The sequence below is a fragment of the Puma concolor genome, chromosome E1 (genome assembly GCF_028749965.1).
Source record: "Puma concolor isolate L17-30 chromosome E1, mPumCon1.1.hap2, whole genome shotgun sequence".
Lineage (NCBI taxonomy): Eukaryota > Metazoa > Chordata > Mammalia > Carnivora > Felidae > Puma > Puma concolor.
The window spans coordinates 13,261,882-13,280,703 of record NC_141680.1 but is presented as its reverse complement, the minus strand read 5'-3'; the positions used below and the strand labels follow the sequence as shown (position 1 = coordinate 13,280,703).

The 18,822-nt window shown below is 55.0% G+C and overlaps 2 long non-coding RNA genes and 1 pseudogene across 3 annotated transcripts in view; 1 reads left to right on the top strand and 2 right to left on the bottom strand.

Annotated features, from left to right (window-relative positions):
- Positions 1 to 1,131: 1,131 nt before the first annotated feature.
- The window catches only part of LOC147574091 (uncharacterized), a 113,446-nt gene continuing 95,755 nt past the window's right edge, over positions 1,132 to 18,822 (bottom strand). For both annotated transcript variants that reach the window (XR_015243917.1, XR_015243916.1), the window contains one exon: positions 1,132 to 2,256. This is a non-coding gene — a long non-coding RNA (uncharacterized LOC147574091). The remainder of the gene's footprint in view (positions 2,257 to 18,822) is intronic.
- On the top strand, positions 8,028 to 9,628 carry LOC147574096 (TAR DNA-binding protein 43 pseudogene; annotated as a pseudogene).
- LOC147574095 (uncharacterized) lies at positions 15,727 to 16,936 on the bottom strand. Its single transcript, XR_015243700.1, has 2 exons — positions 16,842 to 16,936; positions 15,727 to 16,428 (listed from the first exon to the last, which is right to left on the bottom strand). It is a non-coding gene; the product is annotated as an uncharacterized LOC147574095 (long non-coding RNA).

Sequence of the window (18,822 nt, the reverse complement as noted above, 5' to 3'; positions counted from 1 at the left end):
TGGATAAAGAAATTGCGGTTTATATACACAATGGAATACTACGTGGCAATGAGAAAGAATGAAATATGGCCTTTTGTAGCAACGTGGATGGAACTGGAGAGTGTGATGCTAAGTGAAATAAGCCATACAGAGAAAGACAGATACCATATGGTTTCACTCTTATGTGGATCCTAAGAAACTTAACAGAAACCCATGGGGGAAGGGAAGGAAAAAAAAAAAAAAAAAAAAAAGAGGTTAGAGTGGGAGAGAGCCAAAGCATAAGAGACTGTTGAGAACTGAGAACAAACTGAGGGTTGATGGGGGGTGGGAGGGAGGGGAGGGTGGGTGATGGGTATTGAGGAGGGCACCTTTTGGGATGAGCACTGGGTGTTGTATGGAAACCAATTTGACAATAAATTTCATATATTAAAAAAAATTAAAAAATTAAAAAAAAAACACATAAATCTTAAAACACTACAACAAATGGAATGGAAAGAGAGAACGCAACGAGGAGGACGTGAATGTTGCACCTAATACCACTGAACTCTACGCTTATATATGGTGAAAAATCTCAGTTGTAGGTGATGTCTACTTCTAACCACAACTGAAAGGAAAACGACAAAACACCGGTCCTTGGCTCACAGTAAGGGAGTTCCTGGATTTGGTCCGAGAGGGCCTTCTCATCCGCCGTGTGGAAAACTATGGAATGGTTTCTTCCTCTCCAGGCCGATGACCATTGCCAACGACAGTAGGTGTAGGTGCTGTCCTACCTGTGAAGGAAAGGCAGGAAGAAGTGTAGCATTTAAAAGCATCTTTTAAACGCTGTCCACCTTTCCCAGTTTGTCCCCTCACTATGTCTTGTTTACCTTTTATAGCATTTACCCTATGTCGATGCAAAATGAATGAGCCTTTTGAAAAACAATTTTAAAGAGGAAGGAAAAGAGTTTCATTGGAGCCCAAGTTAGGAGGGCTGACGGGGATACGCAATCTTCACAAAGAAGTCAGTCATCTGGGGAAGGCCTCACATTGGGCATACATACAGCTTACCAAAAAAAAAAAAAAAAAAAAAAAAAAGGATAAACAGGGCACGGGGCCGGGGGGGGGGGGGGGGGGGGCGCAGATGTTAGGAATCATCATGAGGAGAAAGTGACAGACTTTATCTTCTGTTTTTAGTATGTGCAAGGCTGTATGACTTCAATCTTACAGCGACCAGGAAGGTTTTTGTATTGTTTTCTTTTGTTTCCCTCATCTTTATAAGCCACCTTTGGAAGCCCCCTTTTTTAGTTAGTTATGTTTAAAATATATATATAATTTTTTTTTTTTTTTTTAACAAACCAGACATACAATCTGTGCTCAGGACAGAAAAAGAGCTCATGCTTTGAGGTTTTCTGGAGTCCCTTTGACCTCGGTAAATATTACATGTATAGCTTCCCTGGGAGACCACCAACATAAAAAGTTTAGGATTTCCTTTATCATTTCCCCGTCTTGATCGATAATCTTTCCTCAGAAATCACGGATGATCAACTTGATGTTTTTATGTCCCTCAGTGCCAGGTGACTGTCTTGTCTGCCCTGGGTGTGTCCCTCCTTGCTGGGTATGAGAGTGTGTGTGTGTGTGTGTGTGTGTGTGTGTGTGTGTGTGTGTATGTGTGTGTGTAAACACACATATGTGTCTTTGAACCACCTAGGGTTCCTCGTTGGGGTGAACTTATTGTAACATAAATGGTGGGAAACTCAAAAGTGACGTATGTTCTCTGTAAGTTCCATTGACCAGCAGACATAGTTCATGTGCTTGGCTCAGATGGTCTGCCTTTGTATTTGGCAAAGCATTTTTAACAGAGAGACAGGGACAGCAACACACTTCCAACAAGGACAATTTGAAGGAGCCAGTGCAACATTGGAATAGACTTGAATTGACAAAAGAATGACATCCCAAGAATCCTTTACATACCTGTTGATAAAAGGGAAGGCACATCTGTGATTATTGATGAGGAAAGATGGAGCAACCACATTGAGGAAACATACCTGTCATGCATATCCCCAGGTTTGCTTAGGGGCGGAGACTTCACATGAGAACGAGGCAAAATGTAGTCCCTGATGTCAGGAGGTTACCTTAGGACACGGAGAAGGGGCTGTGGGTATGCCCCGAGAGCTGGTATAACCTGGATGGGGACTTAGGCTCTTTCTCTCAGGGCTGTGCTGGCTTATAGGCTGCAAGCATATTGGTGAACCTTGAGTCCAGGCCTCTTCAGAGACAGCTAGAGTTTGTTTGTGGGACCTGAAAAGACACAATAGCTGATTAGGGGCAAATAGTTCTCTGAAGAACAAGATTTAGGTTGTCTGCGAGAGCGAGCGAGCATCAGTCAGCCTCCTTAACCCTCCGTGGCACAGTTTCAATTGCCCACTCCCCACTCCCCGCCCCCCACACTCACCCCCAGCCTCTGGAGTTTGGATCATTTCCCAATGGTAAGGAATGGGGACGATGATGGGTGATGGCTCGGGCTAGGGCTATCCGTTTATCTCCCCCGGTGAGAACAGTTTCTGTAAATGTCACCTGTCACAGGCCTAGGTGCAGGGCTACACAGAAGTTGTGAAGGGAATCGAAGCAACATGGACTCAGAGGTGTAAAGTTTTCTTCCCCTTTATAAGTTTCCATTGTCAATCCCTCGTTCCACTTTTATGGAACAGGGGTGGAGGTCCACCTTCTGAAACTATTTCAAGCCGAATTAGGGTGCGGCAGGGGCTTTGGAAGGGAAGGATTTGACAGGGTGCAGGTCACAACTTTTGCTCCCTTGTGCTAATTGGGGGTGGGGGTGGGGGTGGGTATCAGAGATAGTTCCTATCTGAGATCTTGGATATTTTTCTGCATAGTTTGGTACTGCATCATATCCTGAGTTTTCTCCCCAAGTGTATTCTAAGAAATAGTAACAGTATAGTCAAACCCAATGTTATAACCACCTTGGGGGGGCGGGGGGCGCGGAGGGGAAGGTTGTGGTGGTCAAGGGCCTCTTACTGTACCCAAGTGAATTGCTGTCTGATTTTACTTTTATGTTTTTTTTAATCTTATTAAGTAACCTTTACACCCAACGTTGGGCTCGAACTTACAACCCCAAGATCGAGAGCTACGCGCTCTACCGACTGAGCCATCCAGGTGCCCCTGTTTATGTGGGCTTTTATTGCTGGGGCACCTGGGTGGCTCCGTGGGTTAAGCATCGGACTCTGGCTCCGGTCAGGATCTCGCCGTTCGTGATTTCGAGCCCCGCATCAGACTCTGTGCGGACAGCTCAGAGCCTGGAGCCAGCTACAGATTATGGGTCTCCCTCCCCCCACCCCCTCTCAAAAGTAAATATTAAGAAACTTATAAAAATACAAAGAAACTATGGGTTCTTATTTCTAAAGAGGAGCTAATACAGGTGCAGCAAGTGTTTGTGAACTAGCTTTGACTCTGCCTCGTTCAGCAAGCAATCAGGTAACTAATAAGAGGTATTTCTACAGACAGAAAAGAAAACCACGGGTTAATGGTTAGAACAACTTATAAACCCAGTGTCTAAGTCCCAAGTGTGGTCAGTGAGAAGGTGTCTAGATGCCAGGCTCGAAGCATCCTCAGCTGGAGTGGGAGCAGGCAGGGGGCAATCTGACCGATTTTTCTGGCATGTAGTTCCAATGTCTCATTTTGGGGGATCCTGAGTGGCTCAGTGGGTTCAGGTTCAGTATTCAAGTCTGGATCTCCACTCAGGTCTCAATCCCAGGGTCGTGAGCTCAAGGCCCCAGTTGGGCTCCACACTGGGCGTGGTGAAGCCTACTTTAAAAACAACAAAAACACAACAGCAGCAAATGTCTCGTTCTGAATGGCCCATAGAGCAACAGGCACACAGATTCTCTACAACTGTGGCAATTTCTCTGAAGTTTATCTCCAGTTGTTCAGCTTTCCTTTGCAGGGCTTCAGGGAAAAGGGCCATTTGAGTTCTTCAGGATGGTAAGATAAGAGGATGGGAGAGGATTGGAAGCCTGAGTTTGAAGAGTCATAGTCAGATATTGGAGGAAATCAGGATTCAGGATCCAGCCCAGTTTTAAAGGCAAACAACAAACGGTCGAAGAAAATTAATTAACCAGAACTAGAATTTAACATCCACAAAAGAGCTATTGAAATATAATCTTTTTCTATCGAGACCCCTCCATTCCTGTCAAAGATAGCCCAATGAAAACTAATTTGTTTGAAAAATAAGTCCAGTGTTAACAGGCATGGCTTCAGTATTGACATAAGCACAGCAAGAATAGCGATTGACCATATAGTCTTTTGTGTTTTTTCTCTCTTCTTTTCCGCCTGCCTGCCTGCCTTCTTTTTAATTTTTTTTTTTTATGGAGTTCTTTTTTTCCTCTTAAGTTAATTCCTTTATTTTGAGAGGTGGGGGGAAAGGGAGAGGGGGAGAGGGGGAAAGGGAGAGGGGGAGAGGGGGAGAGGGGGAGAGGGGGAGAGGGGGAGAGGGGGAGAGGGGGAGAGGGGGAGAGGGGGAGAGGGGGAGAGGGGGAGAGGGGAGCTCTGCACTGTCAGTGCAGAACCCAGCTCAGGGCTCAAATCCATGAACCATGACCGTAGCTGAAATCAGACGCTTAACTGACTGAGCCACCCAGGCCCCCCACACACCAGAATTCTTTACACTGCCAAATGTACGAATGTATCTCATCACTTTCAGAAATACGTTGTGGTGTTCGGTTTTGTTTCTTTTTTTCTTTTTCTGTGCAATTTATAACAAGTCATGAAACGGGCGCCTGGGTGGCTTTGTCAGTTAAGCATCCAACTTCGGCTCAGGTCATGATGCCAGGGTTCGGTTCGTGAGTTTGAGCCATGCGTTGGGCTGTCTGTGCTGTCAGCACAGAGCCCGCTTCGGATCCTCTGCCCCTCCCACTGACTCATTCTGAGTGTGTGTGTGTGTGTGTGTGTGTGTGTGTGTGTGTGTGTGTGTGTCTGTCTGTCTCTCTCTCTCTCTCTCTCTCTCTCTCCCCTAAAAATAAAGAAATAGGCTGGAAAACAAATCTTCAAGGAAAAAAAAAACAACAACAAACGATGAAACATGTTTACTAACAGACCCAAGTATCTGTACTGTTAAGGTTTTCCGAATAAAGCCAAAGACCACCCACACACACCCACACACCCACACACCCACACACACACAGCAAAACAAAAAACGAAAAAACAAAACAAAAAAAAACAAAAAGAAAACGCCGTAGGTTTAGTAATTCACAATTTAGTATTTTATCTTCTGTGGAAAAGACTCAGATGTCCGAAGAATTGAACCTAATTTACCACTTAACTTAGCAAAGCTTTGAAGTTCCAGGTCACGAAAGATTTGGGAAGCCATTTTAAAAGTTTACAAATAGGGACTCCTGGGCGGCTCAGTCAGTTAAGCGTCCGACTTCGGCTCAGGTCACAATCTCACAGTTCGTGAGTTCGAGCTCCGCGTGGGGCTCTGTGCTGACCTCTCAGAGCCTGGAGCCTGCTTCGGATTCTGTGTCTCCCTCTGTCTCTGCCCCTCCCTCGCTGACATTCATTCTCATTCTCATTCTCTCTCTCTCTCTCTCTCTCTCTCTCTCTCTCTCTCTCTCTCTCAAAAGTAAATGGTACAAGGAAAAAATTTAAAGGTTTACGAGTAAACATTTTTGTGTATTTAACCTATCTCCTGTCAACATTCACCCACGAACACTGTATGCGAGAGACAAAATCGACCATCGTTTGAAGTACTTTTTGCTGACAAACTGCAATGGGTACCCGTTAAGTCATAAATTGAAGTCACATGAAAGCTGATTAGGCCCCTGCCTCGGGCCTGAACCCTAGAGTGCGTGTCTGAGTGGAACAAGGAAGGGCGTAAGTGTTTGTAAAGTTTTTTTGATTTTGTTTTCGATACCTGTTGTAAAACGAGGGAGAAAACGGGTTATGTTGTTTGTAAAGGTCACAGAGCTGTATATTTTGAGGACCACAGTTACAGGGTCAGTATTGGGACGGAAGCAAGGCCATGACCGGAGCTGCCCACCCCAAAGCCTTGTCATGCAGAGAGCACCAAATTCAAGCCATTTTACAACCACCACCACAAAGAATAAAACCTAGCAATCGGCATTGTATTTGATATCGGCGGCTCCGAAAATCTGTCCATTTTAAGTAAGCAATCAACCTTCCATGGCCTTTAGTATCCAAGACGTCACACCCGTGTCCGCTAAAAAGTCAAACGATCTGTTTCCCCACCATCAGGCTCACACGGGAGGCCCCACCACCGGGGATGGCCTAGGAGATCACTGGAGCCACACCAACTGATGCAGAAACAGGGGGAGGGGGAGGCGGAGGCGGAGGCGGCCAGGGAGCCGCGGGCCAGGCCCCAGGCAGATTTAAAGTTTTGGACTCACCTTTTTGTGTGTCTTTTATCTTTTTCTTTTGCGCCTCCAACTCCGCGTCCGCGTCCACCTCCTACTTCTTCTTCCATCTCTGTCTCCTGTCTTTCCGTCCTGCAAAAGTGGCTTTGTCTCTGGTTGCTTTTCAGCCCCCTGTGGAAGAGGTGAAGGAGGAGCAGGCCGTGGGGTGGGCACCCATCTTGGCGCTTGTGCTCGGGGAGGAGGAGGGGTGGGTTTAGGATCACTGGCATCTGTGTGCCTTCCTCCTCTTCCTCATTCTTCTGACTATTGGGAAAGGGGGTGTGGGTGTGGGTGTAGCGGGGAGGGCAGGTGTGTTCAATTTTTATCTCTCCTCTCTCTGGGCCATCCATTGTGTCCCTTCCCGTGAGGCAACTTTCTTATGGAGTAACATAAAACTCTGAATGTAGAGAATTTCACACACACACACACCCACACCCACCCACCCCGTTCACGTGAATGTGAAACACATTTGGGTTTGTTCTGATCCTCCCGAGTGTTAGAATGCCCAATGTTTACAAGAGCTTGCCTTGAAACACAGTAACGGAGCTTCTTTACAAATTGGTGTTAGCAATAGCATCCAGAGGTAGAGAAAACATCTCACATGGATAACACCTGTGGCCATAGATCCACAAACAAGATGCAAACCAATATCAGCCTTTGTTTCACTCCTACTTGTGGAGAGGACACGAAAGACCCAATGGTCAAATCTCCCCCTTTTGTAAAAACAAATGCAATCGCACGAGAGCATTACCGCGGATGGATCCCATCGCGCAGGTGTTTTCCATTTCCAATGAGAACACAGCCAATTTGGCGCAAAGAAGCCAAAAAAAAAAAAGCTGCAGCAACCCACAAACCAAATGTGGCCCGGGATATCTCCGTGAGCGTCCGTTCCTCCCCAAAAGTCGGGGCTTCGCTGATGGAACCAAAGGGCTTGCTAGTTTCTGGCCGCGTCGTCTCACGGCCAGCTTTCTCTAAGGGAGCACACAAGAAAACTCATTCAGACACCTCCAAAGAACCCCATCTGGGCCATCAGGGACTCAGGTGACCCTTCCACGTTCCCACGTAAGTAAGCACTTGCAAGTATAGGCTCCATATGTCCTATACGTGTAGCCTGCCCAAGTTTCCTTTTGGGGATGGGTGGTTGCTTTCTCCACACTTAGAGCAAGGTTATTAAATGGTGGCGGTCACGGTGGTGTTTTTTTTTTCCTCTTCCGTAAAGAGTTACAAGGCGGCCATTTCGCGGGAGCGAAGCAGTAGCTGGGCTGCTCCTGGATCCCTCGCTGCTTCGGGTTCCCTGTCAGGCTTCCTAGCAGCGGCCTAGCGGAGAAATAAGAGCAGGTGTCTGAATGTACTCGGGTGACCAAAGATGAGAATGACGAGCCCATCGAAATGCCATCGGAAGGGGCGCCTGGGTGGCGCAGTCGGTTAAGCGTCCGACTTCAGCCAGGTCACGATCTCGCGGTCCGTGAGTTCGAGCCCCGCGTCGGGCTCTGGGCTGATGGCTCAGAGCCTGGAGCCTGTTTCCGATTCTGTGTCTCCCTCTCTCTCTGCCCCTCCCCTGTTCATGCTCTGTGTCTCTCTGTCCCAAAAATAAATAAACGTTGAAAAAAAAAATTAAAAAAAAAATTATATATATATAAAAAAGAAATGCCATCGGAAGACGATGGGACAGTGCTGCTGTCCACAGTGACAGCCCAGTTTGTCGGCAGCACGTGGACTGCACTACCGGAATCCAGCGTCTCAGTGTATGAGAGGTGTCCGGCTGGTCAAAGACATTCTGCACATCCCTGATGCTGGCTGGGGAAATCCGGTAGCGGATAGTCGTCAACTTATCCCAAAGATAGCCACAGAAAAAGGGACGAGACAGATACCTGCTTCTTCAGCAGTGAAAGTGAAGAGAGCCATCCAGAAAACGTCCGATTTAAGAGTGTTGGGTCTCCCGTGGAAAACAACCGAACAGGATCTGAAAGAATATTTTGGTAGCTTTGGAGAGGTTCTTCTGGTTCAGGACAGGAAAGATATTCACACTAGTCCTTCAAAGGGCTTTGGCCGTGTTCGTTTTACGTAATAGGAAACCGAGGTGAAAGCCATGCGATCGATCGAGGAACGATGGTGTGACTGCAAACTTCCTGAATCTCATCGAAGCCCAGATGAGCTTTTGAGAAGCAGGAAGGCGTTTGTCGGGTGCCTTACAGAGGGACGTGACTGCCTATAAGCTGCAGCAGTTCTTTTGCCAGGACTGAGAAGCGGTAGACAGCTTCATTCCCAAACGGTTCCCGGACTTTCCCTTTGTTACGTTTGCAGATGATCAGGTAGCCCTCGCCCTCGCCCTCGCCCTCTCTGATATTATTATTGAATTTATTTTTTCAATGTACCCCCAAGGTAGTTAGCCTATAGGGCAACAGTGGTTTGAGGAGGAGAGTCCTTCATACCCCTCACCCTTTCAGCCCCCGCCCCGGCACAACCCCCTCCAGGAACCCTCTGTTTGTTCCCCTTAGGGAAGAGCCTCTTACGTTTTTGTCCCCCTTCCTGTTTGTATGTTATTTTTCCTTCCCTTCTTCCCTTCCCTTCCCGAGTTCCTCTGTTTGGGAAGTGAAGGTCCTCACACGGGTGAGGTCCTGTGATACATGTGTTTCTCTGAGGGACAAATGTCACTTTGCATGACACCCTCCAGTTCCATCCAGGTACTTGCAAATGGCAAGACTTCATTCCCTCTGGTGGCCGCGCACTGCTCTGTTGTTACATGGATACCGCCTCTTCTGTATCCATTCATCCGTCGATGGACATTTGGCCCCTTCCCATACTTTGCCTACCGTGGATAGTGCTGCTATGCACCCTGAGGTGCGTGTGCCCCTTGGAAACAGCAGACCTGTATCCTTTGGCTAAGTACTTCGTCGTGAAAGTGCTGGGTCGTAGGGTACTTCTATGTGTCATGTGTTGAGGAACCTCCTCGGGTCCCTGGTTCTGGAAAGAACTCCGATAGTGGTTCTAAATCAGGTGCGGCCATCGGTTGGGGACCCGCATCAAATGCGGAGTCAGGCAGCGGTTTTCCTGGAGGCTTTGGCTCAAGCACAGATTCTAAATCTTCCAGCTGGGGAATTTAGACAGTGGGGTAGGTATAGACTGGTAGGAATTCAAATTTTTCTAAACACATGGTAAGTGTATTTCTTTTTTCTTCTCTTCTCTTCTCTTCTCTTCTCTCTTTCTTTCCTTTCTTTTTTTTTTTAAACATTTATTTATTTTTGAGAGACCGAGAGAGACAGAGTGGGAAGGGGAAGGAGCAGAGAGAGAGGGAGACACAGAATCCGAAGCAGGCTCCAGGCTGTCCGCACAGAGCCCGGTGCAGGGCTCGAACCCACAAAACGTAAGATCATGACCTGAGCCACAGTCACACACTTAACTGACGGAGCCAACCAAGCACCCCACACATGGTTAAGTGTATTATAAAACCCATCCGTACTGAGAGTTTTCAGAATCAGTACGTTCAGCGTGGAGTATATTCACCACTATTTTTGACATTTTTCTTTAGAAAGAGAGGCAAAGCTAAAGGAATTTTAGAAGTTTTGTTACATCAAGGGTCGAAATATCAGGTGTTTGAAAGCGAACCAACTGCCTGATTGGTTCTCGTTCTCTCTCTCTCTCTCTCTCTCTCTCTCTCTCTCTCTCACACACACACACACACACACACACACACACACACACACACACACACACAGGCTACAATGGACATCAAAGGATTTCTCCTGTAATATTGTATCCCTGGACTCGTCAAGTGAATTCTTTGTGCGTGTTCACTATGGAAACCATTCATTATAGGTACACTCTTTTTTCCTTGTTTTAATTGGAACCCCACCACATTAATTCCCCACCCCCAGGAAAACCTCCTTTTTGGAGATCTGGTGTCACAGTGTTTGGTCTTTTTGCTTTCGTTTGTAGTTTGTGACACTTGTACCCCTTCCTATGCAGAAGTACAGTATGAAGCCTTCATTGAATCTGTGCCGTTGATCTCATTTCAAATGTTTACGGGAGAAGCACTTCATTGAAAGCAGTGCTGTAAATATTCTGCCATAGGAAGGAATATTTCCGTCTACGTGCTTTCTCACTCTTGAATTCGTCTTCACACCATACAGGCTGTGACTTTGACCTTGGGTGTCCCATTTATATCCACTACTCTTTATTTCGCGGAGTCGTATCCATGCTATGAATGCAAGGGTGTGCTATGCAACCAGAAGGCTGTTTGAACTTCTGAAACCTTGTGTTTTCTGATCCTCGTGTTCGAACGACAGTGGTGCCAAAGTACGAAAGGCTAGTGTGAGTGAGAAAAGGAGAGAGTGCGTGCAGAGACTCAGTGGCGGTGGCACACGATGGATAGATTTTTTTTAACCTGGCAAGATGCATCTCTCAGTCCCTTGGCCTCGGTGCAAGAGCGTGCCGAGAGCAACGATAGCAAATGACGTGCGAATGTTTTCTGCATCCAAAGGACATCCACACCCATTGGAAGACGTTGGAAGACGTAAAGAGAGTTTTGTTCTCAGAGAACCCCATTAGTTGGATGTGTGAGGTACTTGTATTTCCCCTGCCCTTCCGTCAGCTGCTGTGAACGCCGTATGGTGTGTGTTCTGTTCTGTTCCCGATCTGTTAAGTGTGGTCCCGTGAACACGGACTGAGCTTGTGGTGTGCTTCACGGGAGTACTCGGAAGCAGAGCTCATCAGTGAGCTCGGGGGGTCACCACGAAGGGTGGAAGTTCTAATGTCTGTCAGGTAGCCATAAGAATGTGGTCTAATGCAGTTCTGTGTCCCGTGCTTGGATGGTCTTTATAAGAGTTGTCAGTGTTGGGAATTCTTAAATAGAATGGATGGAGGAGGAGGAGGAGGAGGAGGAGGAGGAGGAGGAGGAGGAGGAGTTGTTGTTGTTGTTGTTGTTGTTGTTGTTGTTGTTGTTACGAGGTATAATGACGAAAGACACGGCAGAAAATTTTTACAGGGTTTATTTTCTGTTTTCAGTATGTGCAAAGCTGTATGACTTTAATCTTTGGGGATCCAGGGAGGTTTTCTTCCATTTTCTCATCGTATGTTTGGAAGGCTCCTTTTTAATTCTCAGCTGACTGACTGACTGATGGATTGGTTTTGTTTTTATGTCCTCTTCACACCCAACATAAGGCCCGAACTCACAGCCCGGCAATGAAGAGTCACCCGCTCCCCTGACCTAGCTGAGGGAGCCAGCCAGCCAAGTCACCCCTTTGATCCATTTTTGTTGTTGTTTATTTAAACGAAGCGGACATGCAACGTGTGCTCAGGGCAGAAACAGAGCACACGCTTTGGGGTTTGACAGGGTCATTTGGAGCTTGGTAAATGTTAAAGCCTAGCTTCCCTGGGTGCCCAGGAGCAGGGTCCACAGCCGTTAAAAGTTGACAATTTCCTTTATCGATAGCCATCGACAGATGATTTATTGAAAACACTAATCTATGGCAAAGATCGTTCTTTGGTCTGTGATCGGGATATAAGAAGAACCAGATGGCTACAGCTCCCACATCACAGACTTCATGTTTTAGTTGGACTTAGAGGCAGGGAGGGAGGCAGGCAGGCAGGCCGGCCGGCAGGGAGGGAGGCAGGCAGGCCAGGAGGGAGGCAGGCCGGCCGGCCGGCAGGGAGGCAGGCAGGCCGGGAAGGAGGCAGGCAGGCCGGGAGGGAGGCAGGCAGGCAGGCAGGCCGGCCGGCCGGCCGGGCGGGAGGGAGGGAGGCAGGCCGGCCGGCAGGGAGGCAGGCAGGCCGGCCGGCAGGGAGGCAGGCAGGCCGGGAGGGAGGGAGGCAGGCAGGCCGGGAGGGAGGGAGGCAGGCCGGGAGGGAGGCAGGCCGGCCGGGAGGGAGGGAGGGAGGCAGGCCGGCAGGGAGGGAGGCAGGCCAGCCGGCAGGGAGGCAGGCCGGCCGGCAGGGAGGGAGGGAGGCAGGCCGGGAGGCAGGGAGGGAGGCAGGCCGGCCGGGAGGGAGGGAGGGAGGGAGGGAGGGAGGCCGGCAGGCAGGCCGGCAGGCAGGCCGGCAGGGAGGCAGGCAGGCCGGCCGGGAGGGAGGGAGGCAGGCCGGGAGGCAGGGAGGGAGGCAGGCAGGCAGGGAGGCCGGCCGGCCGGCAGGGAGGGAGGCAGGCAGGCCGGCCGGCAGGGAGGGAGGCAGGCCGGCAGGGAGGCAGGCAGGCCGGCCGGGAGGGAGGGAGGCAGGCCGGGAGGCAGGGAGGGAGGCAGGCCGGCAGGGAGGCAGGCAGGCCGGCCGGCAGGGAGGGAGGCAGGCAGGCCGGCCAGCAGGGAGGGAGGCAGGCAGGCCGGCCGGCAGGGAGGGAGGCAGGCCGGCAGGGAGGCAGGCAGGCCGGCCGGCAGGGAGGGAGGCAGGCCGGCAGGGAGGCAGGCAGGCCGGCCGGCAGGGAGGGAGGCAGGCCGGCCGGCAGGGAGGGAGGCAGGCCGGCAGGGAGGGAGGCAGGCCGGCCGGCAGGGAGGCAGGCAGGCCGGCCAGGAGGGAGGGAGGCAGGCCGGCCAGCAGGCCGGCAGGCAGGCCGGCAGGGAGGCAGGCAGGCAGGCCGGCCGGGAGGGAGGGAGGGAGGCAGGCCGGCAGGGAGGGAGGCAGGCCGGCCGGCAGGGAGGCAGGCAGGCCGGCTGGCAGGGAGGGAGGCAGGCAGGCCGGCAGGCAGACCGGCCGGGAGGGAGGGAGGGAGGCAGGCCGGCAGGCAGGCCGGGAGGGAGGCAGGCAGGCCGGCCGGCAGGGAGGCAGGCAGGCCGGCTGGCAGGGAGGGAGGCAGGCAGGCCGGCAGGCAGACCGGCCGGGAGGGAGGGAGGGAGGCAGGCCGGCAGGCAGGCCGGGAGGGAGGCAGGCAGGCCGGCCGGCAGGGAGGGAGGCAGGCAGGCAGGCCGGGAGGCAGGGAGGCAGGCAGGCAGGCAGGCCGGCAGGCAGGCAGGGAGGCAGGCAGGCAGGCAGGCAGGCCGGGAGGCAGGGAGGCAGGCAGGCCGGCAGGCAGGCAGGGAGGCAGGCAGGCAGGCCGGCCGGCAGGGAGGGAGGGAGGCAGGCCGGCCGGCAGGGAGGCAGGCAGGCCGGCCGGCAGGGAGGGAGGGAGGCAGGCCGGGAGGCAGGGAGGGAGGGAGGCAGGCAGGCCGGCCGGCAGGGAGGCAGGCAGGCCGGCCGGCAGGGAGGGAGGCAGGCCGGCCGGCAGGGAGGGAGGCAGGCCGGCCGGCAAGCCGGGAGGGAGGGAGGGAGGGAGGCAGGCCGGCAGGCAGGCCGGGAGGGAGGCAGGCCGGAAGGGAGGGAGGCAGGCCGGCAGGCAGGCCGGGAGGGAGGCCGGCAGGCAGGCCGGGAGGCAGGGAGAGAGGCAGGCCGGCAGGCAGGCAGGCCGGGAGGGAGGGAGGGAGGGAGGGAGGGAGGGAGGGAGGGAGGCCGGCAGGCAGGCCGGGAGGGAGGCAGGCCGGCCGGCAGGGAGGCAGGCAGGCCGGCAGGCAGGCAGGGAGGCAGGCAGGCAGGCCTGCCGGCAGGGAGGCAGGCAGGCCGGCCGGCCGGCAGGGAGGGAGGCAGGCCGGCAGGGAGGCAGGCAGGCAGGCCGGCAGGGAGGCAGGCAGGCCGGCCGGCCGGCAGGGAGGGAGGCAGGCCGGCAGGGAGGCAGGCAGGCCGGCCGGCAAGCCGGGAGGGAGGGAGGGAGGCAGGCCGGCAGGCAGGCCGGAAGGGAGGGAGGCAGGCCGGCAGGCAGGCCGGGAGGGAGGCCGGCAGGCAGGCCGGGAGGCAGGGAGAGAGGCAGGCCGGCAGGCAGGCCGGGAGGGAGGGAGGGAGGGAGGGAGGGAGGGAGGGAGGGAGGGAGGGAGGGAGGGAGGCAGGCCGGCAGGCAGGCCGGGAGGGAGGCAGGCCGGCCGGCAGGCAGGCAGGCCTGCCGGCAGGGAGGCAGGCAGGCCGGCCGGCCGGCAGGGAGGGAGGCAGGCCGGCAGGGAGGCAGGCAGGCCGGCCGGCAGGGAGGGAGGGAGGCAGGCCGGCCGGCAGGGAGGCAAAGAAAGAAAACGTGGCATCAGGATGCCTGGTGGGCACAGGTGGTGGATCGTGCAACTGTATGTCGTGGGTTGCGAGTTCGAGTCCCACGCTGGATGTCGCGCTTAGTTATAATAAAATCTTTGAAAACCCATCCACAAATACAGGAATACACAAAACATGGCATCAAAGGGGAGTAAGTGATTGATCGATGGGGGGTGGGGATGAAACGGGAATATGTGTCTAACCCGCAACATATTCTTTATCGGCGCTGCTTTCACTATTTTGCCCCGATGACTCTTTCCACAAGCGGCGGTCCCACCTGAGCGGGCTCCCTGCATCTTAAGACGTTATGTAGCGAGAGGAAAGGCGTGAGAGGCACAAGTTTGGCGGAATCCATACAAATATAGAGACAATCATCGTTTCTGAGACCAGTAGCCAAAGCTCTGCCTCCGTTTAGGACCCAATGTCGTACTGAATCTCTTTAAAAAGAAATAAATACATAAAAACCAGGTAGGGTCGTTGGCTCGGATAAGGGAGGAAGCTGAAATGCAATCCTGGAGAACAACATAGGGGGTAAGAAGTTGCAAGCCAGAGCGATCTCACCACCCGTAGCCTTTGAAATGATGATTTGGTGTCTTCGGATACAAGAGAGCTCACCCTACGTAGAAGGTTTCCCACCCACCGGTCGTCATGAAGTATCAGAACAGCGCAAGCGGATTCCCGTGCTACGAAAACCTCTCTGCCAACATAATCTGTAACAGCCGCATGGTCTCGTATCGTGTGAGTGTAGCGTCATTAATCGCACCACTCTGCCGTCGTTTGACCTTCCAGCGGATCGCAATTTTCGTTTCTTTTGGCGTGCGTGTGGGTATGCGTATCAGGCTATGGAAAACGATCTAGCCACGTTCGGTCCTCTTTTTCTCATTTCTCATAGATGAGTGATGGCGTCAAAGGATACACCTCAGGAAACCCCAGATGGAAGAGAGGCAAAGGGAAGGGGATTCAGAGTGCTTCTGTGTCCCGTGCCGCCCCCCCCAACACAGCAGTCTCTCCTCCCCCCCCCCCCCCCCCCCCGCCGTTCCAGGTGTTGGAACAACCCGGAAGTGCCTGAATTAGGGGAGTTCTTTGACGGGGGGGGGGGGGGGGGTGTTGGGGAGCACCAGTGCTTGGAAACATTGCTAGGGCTAGCAAGGCTGTTGAGAAACCTCGAGTCAGTGTCGAAGGTACTTGGGGGGGGGGGGGAGGAAGAGGGGGGCGTGGGGTTTCTTTCTCTTTGAGGCGATGGAAATAGTTTGGAATGAACAGTGATGGTCCCATAGCTTTGTGAGTAGTAGACTAAGAGAGCCCGCTGAAGTGTACACACACATATACATTTATTTACTTATTACGTATGCATTCATTCCAGTTGAGTGAGTGAGTGGGAGAGAGGGGGTAGGGAGGGAGAGAATGGATCACCAAGCAGGCTCCAAGGTGTCAGCACAGAGCCAGATGTGGGGGCTGAAATTCAAGAACCCCGAGATCATGACCTGAGGCAAGACTCGGACGCCTTACCGAGTGAGGCACCCAGGTGCCCTTACAAGGATGGGAATTTTGGCACGCGAGTTGTGTTTCCAGTGTTCATAGGTGAGGCAACACATAGAATAGTAAATGTAGGCAGGCAGGCAGGCAGTCGACGTTTTCTTTTTCTTTCCCTTCTGGGCTTCAGAGGGGGATGGCGAGTGTGAGGGAGGGAGTTCATGACACCGGGCGTAGGTGTTCTTGTGAGCTGAGCGGCTTGGGAAGTTCCCCGAACTACATGACCCCACAGGAGAACAGGAATTCCTTCTCGACAGCAAGAGAGTGGGCGACTAGCACCGCCTGAGTGTGGCAGAGCCTCAACTCTAAGTCGGGGTGGGGGAGCACTTCTGCCTTCCCCTCTGGGTTCCAGGAAGGAGGGAAGCTGTCCTTCCGGTCCTGACCCTCCCTGTCTGTCCGGGGGCCCCTCAGCCGCAGAGGTGGTGTTTTGAGTTGTCCCTCTGTGGTCGTCTTTTAACACCAAATACTTCTGTTGAAGGTGCTCGGAGAATTAACACAGGTTGATATTTCCAAAATGATCTTGAGATCCTATCCTCTGCCCCTCTGCCCCTCCGCCCCTCCCGTGCGCGCGTGAAAACACCCACCCACCCTCCACCCCCCCCCGCCCCCGCACACCCACCCACCCCGCCCCCGCACACCCACCCACCCCGCCCCCGCACACCCCCCACCCCGCCCCCGCACACCCCCCACCCCCGCACACCCAGCCACCCCGCCCCCGCACACCCCCCCGCCCACGCACACCCCCCCACCCACCCGCCCCCGCACACCCACCCCCCCCTTCCCATTCCTTCTAACTACAACTGTTCCCATTTCCATCCATGTACTCCCAAACAGCTTCCTCAAGCCCCACCGCCCACCCCGTCGACCTCTTTGGGTAGTATAAAAGCGACCAACAGGCAGGGGGCGTCCGGGCACCACGATGGTGGAGTGAGGGAGTCCGTGTGTGACGACCACGGGCCGATCGCAGCAGAGCGGCCGGGACGCAGCACCTGCCTCGCCGGCGCACGGCCTCATCCCCAGCCACCTGGGTCAGTAGCGTTTCCCGGCTGGGGTGGGGGGAGGGGGACACGGAACGGAGGGCGCACCAAGAGGGCTTTGTGGATCGAATGGACGCCTAACCGAGACCCTCCTTCCTGCCACCAGATACCGTCTGTGGATGGTCGTCGTCTCGCCGTCACGCAGCCCCCACCAGTGCTACAACGAAAGAAACGGGTGTCCAGGATAGTAATGCAAACGAAGGCGGGGCCGATCCGATCGGGGGAAGCGGCGACAGGAGTGGAGGTGGGAGAGGAAAAAAAAAAAAAAAAAAATCACGGGAAGAAAGGACAGGCGTGGGCCACGGCGGTCGCGCCGGGGGTGCAGCGGGTCAACGCTCGTCATCGAACCCGGGGACTCGGGTGGCCGACCTCACCGGGCCCAGAGTCGCTAGCGATCCACGGATTTCCTAAACTTTGGGGTAGACGGCTGCGGTGAAGTCCAGCGTGCCGGTCAACCTCGGGGACCAGGTCAACGGATCCCCAGCTCCACAGATCCCAGGTCACGGGGCTCGGCCGTGCTGGTAGAACTCGGGTCTCAGATCCGCAGATCCCAGCGTCCCCGGCTCCCAGCGTGCCGGCCGACCTCAAGTCCCAGGTCACCGGGTCCCCCGGCTCCCGGCGTGCCGGTCACCCTCGAGCCCCAGGTCACCGGTCCGCGGGGCCCCGGTCCCCGGCGTGCTGGTCGACCTCGAGCGCCAAGCGCCGAGCCTCGGGGTCCTCAGCCCCCAGCGTGCCGGTCGGCCTCGAGTCCCGGGTGGCCAGGTCCCCAGTCCCCCGGTCCGCGGTGTGCTGGTCGACCTCAGGTCCTCGGGTCCGCGGCGCGCCGGTCGACCTCGAGTCCCACGTCGCCAGGTTTCCCGGTCTGCGGGTCCCCGGCTCCCGGCTCGCCGGTCGACCTCGAGCGCCAAGCGCCGCGTCTCGGGGGGAGGGGGGCGCGTCCTCGGCCCCGGCGTGCTGGTCTACCTCGAACGCCAAGCGCCGCGTCTCAGGGTCCTCGGCCCCGAGTCTCGGGTCGCCCGGTCCGCGGCGTGCTGGTCGACCTCAGGTCTTCGGGTCCGCGGCGTGCTGGTCGACCTCAAATCCCGAGTCGCCAAGTCGCCGTGTCTCCCAGTCCGCGGTGCGCTGGTCGACCTCGAGTCCGCGGGTCCGCGGGTCCGCGGGTCCCCGGCGCGCTGGTCGACCTCGAGCGCCAAGCGCCGCGTCTCGGGGGGGGGGGGGGGGGGGGGGGGGCGTGTCCTCGGCCCCGGCGTGCTGGTCTACCTCGAACGCCAAGCGCCGCGTCTCAGGGTCCTCGGCCCCGAGTCTCGGGTCGCCCGGTCCGCGGCGTGCTGGTCGACCTCAAATCCCGAGTCGCCAAGTCGCCGGGTCGCCCAGTCCGCGGGTCCCCGGCGTGCTGGTCGACCTCGAGCGCCAAGCGCCGCGTCTCGGGGGTCCCCGGTCCCCGGTCCCCGGTCCCCGGCGTGCTGGTCGGCCTCGGGTCTCGGGTCTCGGGTCTCGGGTCTCGGGTCGCCCTGTCTCCCGGTCCGCAGTCCACGTTGTGCCGGTCGACCTCGAACGCCAAGCGCCGCGTCTCAGGTCGCCCAGTCCGCGGTGCGCCGGTCGACCTCGAGTCCCGCGTCGCCACCTCCCCCGGGCGCCACACTCGGGCGTGCTGGTCGACCTCAAAACGACTGGACTTGGGCGCAAGCGGGCGCCCGCGCCAGCGCCAGGGGCTGCTGGTCGACCCAGTGCCCCGCAAGGAAAGAACGGGGGAAGGCCGCAAGGACGGCCGACCCGAGCCAGCCGGCCCCCCCTTCCCCGGCCCGCGTCGCCGGGGAAGGGCAGGACCGGGGCGCACG